The sequence below is a fragment of the Rousettus aegyptiacus genome, unplaced genomic scaffold (genome assembly GCF_014176215.1).
Source record: "Rousettus aegyptiacus isolate mRouAeg1 unplaced genomic scaffold, mRouAeg1.p scaffold_m13_p_7, whole genome shotgun sequence".
NCBI lineage: Eukaryota > Metazoa > Chordata > Mammalia > Chiroptera > Pteropodidae > Rousettus > Rousettus aegyptiacus.
In genome coordinates, this window is record NW_023416310.1 from 1667 (window position 1) to 5665 (window position 3999).

A 3999-nucleotide genomic window follows, 5' to 3' on the forward strand; every position below is an offset into this window, starting at 1 on the left:
GCCTGTCGTCTGCCGCCCCAAGAGACCGAGCCTGGCCTCCTGGCCGCTGGAGACGCCCACGACTACACCGTACCTCCTCCTTGGGGGGAGCGCTGGGGGTTCCGCTAGAGAGGTGGCTGGAGCGAGAGCCAGCCGCGCTAAGGCACCACAGCCCTTGAGGGACTGAGCGGAGGGACTGGGTGGGCGCTCTCGCATCCCGGACCTGCCCAGGCCCCACACCACTTGCCTTCCCCGTCTTGGCCGTTCGGCAGGACCACGGCCCAGGCGTGCCTCGCCAATCTCTGGGCCACCTGGGCAACGAGGAAGGTGCAGCCCTGATAAGTTTCGACCTGGCCCTGAACCAGATCCACCCCACCTCTGCGCTCCCCGGCGGCGCTGAGCCTGACCTGGCCAGAACCACGCGGAGACACCGGCCACACCACCAGGCAACGCTCCGCCCCGAAACCTCACCTTCCGCCCAGTGCCCTCCGCCCTTGAGGCTCGCCCCCCCCCCTCCCCACCCGTGGAGCCCAGGAAGCGAAGGGTCCAGAGTGGAGAGAAAACAGCCCAGGTCTGGCTGCAGGAGAGCAGGCGGGGGCGGGCGATGTCGCGGGGCGCATGGACTTTGGTGCAGCCCTTAAGCTCGGTCGCCTACCCGGGACCCCCGGAACAGCAAACGACCAAGTGAGCAAGTGAGCGAGGGCCCGGGGCATCCAGGGGCACCCCGGCTGGAGGGCGACCAAAGGAGGGGGCGGCAAAGGCCTACGGCACCCGGTATTCGCGGTCTCCCATCTAAGTACTAACCAGGCTCAACCCTGCTTAGCTTCCAAGATCAGACGGGATCGGGCACGCTCCGCGGGGTACAGCCGTAACCAGGAACACTGTCGCCTGCATTCCCAAAACTTCGAGCCTGGCCTCCCGGCCCCCGGAGACGCCCGCGCCTGCACCACGGCAGAAAATAAATTTTTTGACATACACGTGGGCGCTAATTTGAAATGCATGTGATAGCAGCAGAGAGAACTGTTCACGAGATGCGCCGCTGTGTTATTCCCCAAAATCCCACCAGATGGCAGCAGAGCGTAAAGTTTTATGATGACATCGGCCGTTTCTGGACACCGCATGGCAGTAGAGAATGAATATTCATGATCGCTCAGGTGTTTATAATAAAATAGACACCCGATGGCATCAGAACATTTATTTTTATTGTGGTCTACACTCTGTTATTCTCAAAATGCACACAGGATGGCTGCGGAAAACAAAATTTATGAATACGCTAGTACTTTCACAATGTCCACGAGATGGCAGCGGAGAACAAATTTCTCAAGACGTGCGCTCCTGTGTTAGTCCCAAGATTCACGCGAAATGGCAGCAGAAAAAAAAATTCTAACAACATACCCTGGGGAGTCATTTTTTAAATGCACATGAGGTAGTAGCAGAAATAACTTCTCAAGACGTGCACTCCTGTGTCATCCCCAAAATGCTGAGCCGATGGCAACAGGAAGTAACTTTTTCTATTAACATACGCTTGCCTGTTATTTTCGAATGCCCACCGGACAGCAGCAGAGAATAATCTCTCATGACGTGTACTTTTTTGTTTATCCCGAGAGACACACGAGATTCCACGTACGAGAACTTTGTTCAACCAAACGTCCTTAGGTGTCATTTTCTAACGGTACGAGATAACGAAAGAAATAACTGCTTACGACGTGTGCTATGGTGTTATTCCCGACGTGACGACAGGATGGCAGCACGGAATGAGTATTCGAGAGGATCTACAGTAGGATATTATTTCCCAATTGCCCACAAGACTAAGGCAGAAAATTATGTCATGACTAGCACTCCTGTGTTTTACACAAGATGCACGTGGAATGGCATCAGAAAACTTTTCATAATGACATTCCACAGAGTCTATTTTCAGAATGCACGTGAGATGGCCCCAAAATTGCATTTTATGACATGTGCTGTGATTTATTCAGAAAATGCTCACAGTGTAGCGGCAGGTGAGTATTCACAAGAGACACGCAGGTATTATTTCTGAAATGCCCTCCGGATGGCAGCGGCGAACAAATTTCACGACGTACACACTTTTGTTCTTCCCGAGATTCACACGACATGGCGACAGAGAAAACATTCATAGAGACACGCGATGGAGTGGTATTTTTAAAGGCACACGACGGCGGCAGCGGTAACTTTTCACGGGACGCACCGTGGCGTTATTCCCAAAATGCTCACCAGGTGGCAGCAGAAAATAAATTTTTCTGCTCACATACACCTGAGTGTTATTATCAAAATTTCTACGAGATGGCGACAGAGGACAGTTTTTCATTACCTGAAAAGGCACCAGAGGAAAAAAATTATAACGACATTCCCTGGGGTGTTATTTTTTTAAATGCACACGAGATAGCACCACTTTCCCACCCCCCCCCATGACATTCTCTATGGCATTATTCCCAAGTAACCACCACACGGCCTCAGAAAATAATCCTGTGCTCACGTACACCTGGATATTATTTTCGAAATGCCCTTGAAATGGCAGCAGAGAATAACCTCGTGACGTGCCCTCCCGTGTCTTTACACAGATGCAAATGAAATGGCAGTAGATAAAAGGTGATTATAATGACGTTACTTTGGGTTTATTTTCAGAATGCACCTTGCACGGAAGCAGAGATAACATTTTAGGATCTGCGCTGCGTTATTACTCCCAGAATGCCCACCAGATGGCAGCAAGAATAAATTTTATGACACTCGTGTTCTTCTCAAGAGGCACAATGCATGAAGGCACATAAGGAATATTTACGATAACCTACACCAGGTTTTATTCCTGAAAACTCCACCAGGTGGCAGCAAAGAGTAAACATTTTTATTTCGTACAATCCGGTGTTATTCCCCAAATTCCCACCTATGACGGCAGGAAATAAATTTAATGACGATATACACTTGGGTGTTATTTTCAAATTACCCACGAGACGGCAGCAGAGAAAAACTCTTCCTAATGACATGCCCCGGGTGTTATTTCCAAAATGAACATGAAAAAGAAGCAGAAATAACTTTGAGCAGCCCTGTCGTGTTATTCCCAAATTTCCCACCGGATGGAAGCAGAGAATGAATATTCATAATGAGCTACACTTGATGACCTATTTTCAGGTGTTATTCCCCAAATGCACAGCAGATGACTGCACAGGATAATGAATAACATTTCATGGCCAACACTCTGCTGCTATTCCCAAAAAGTCCACGAGATGGCAGCAGAGGTTTTGGAATAATATTTCAATCCCTAAACTCTGGTGCTATTCCCCAGAGAGCCCACGAGATGGCAGCAGAGGCTTCGGAATAATATGTCAGTACCTAAACTCCGGTGCTATTCTCCAAAAAAGGCCACGAGATGGCAACAGCGGCTTAGGAATAATATTTCAATACCTAAACTCTGGTGCAATTCCCCAAAAAGCCCACGAGATGGCAACAGAAGATGGGGAACAACATTTCATGGTCGACACACTGCTGCTATACCCAAAAAGCTCACGGGATGGCAGCAGAGGCTTCGGAATAATATTTCAATCCCTAAACTCTGGTGCTATTCCCAAGAAGCGCAACCCCGGATCCGCGGAACCCCTGGGAACCCGGGTCTGCCGAACCCCTGGGAACCCCTTCGTCTGCGGAACCCCTGGGAACCCCTTCGTCCGCGGAAACTCTGGGAACCCCGGGTCCGCTGCACAGCAGATGACTGCACAGGATAATGAATAACATTTCATGGCCAACACTCTGCTGCTATTCCCAAAAGCCCACGAGATGGCAGCAGAGGATTTGGAAAAATATTTCAATACCTAAACTCTGGTGCTATTCCCAAAAAGCCCACGAGATGGCAGCAGAGGATAAGGAATGACAATTCAATAGCTAAACTCTGCTGCTATACCCAAAATGCACACGAAATGGCAGCAAAGGATGATGAATAACAATTCACGACTTAAACTCTGCTGTTATTCCAAAAAAGTTCCCGAGATGGGAGCAGAGGATAACGAATAA

The 3999-nt window shown here is 49.7% G+C and overlaps 1 pseudogene; it reads right to left on the bottom strand.

The window, feature by feature from the left end:
* Positions 1-738: 738 nt before the first annotated feature.
* LOC118605762 lies at positions 739-853 on the bottom strand (annotated as a pseudogene).
* Between the last annotated feature and the right edge of the window lie 3146 nt (positions 854-3999).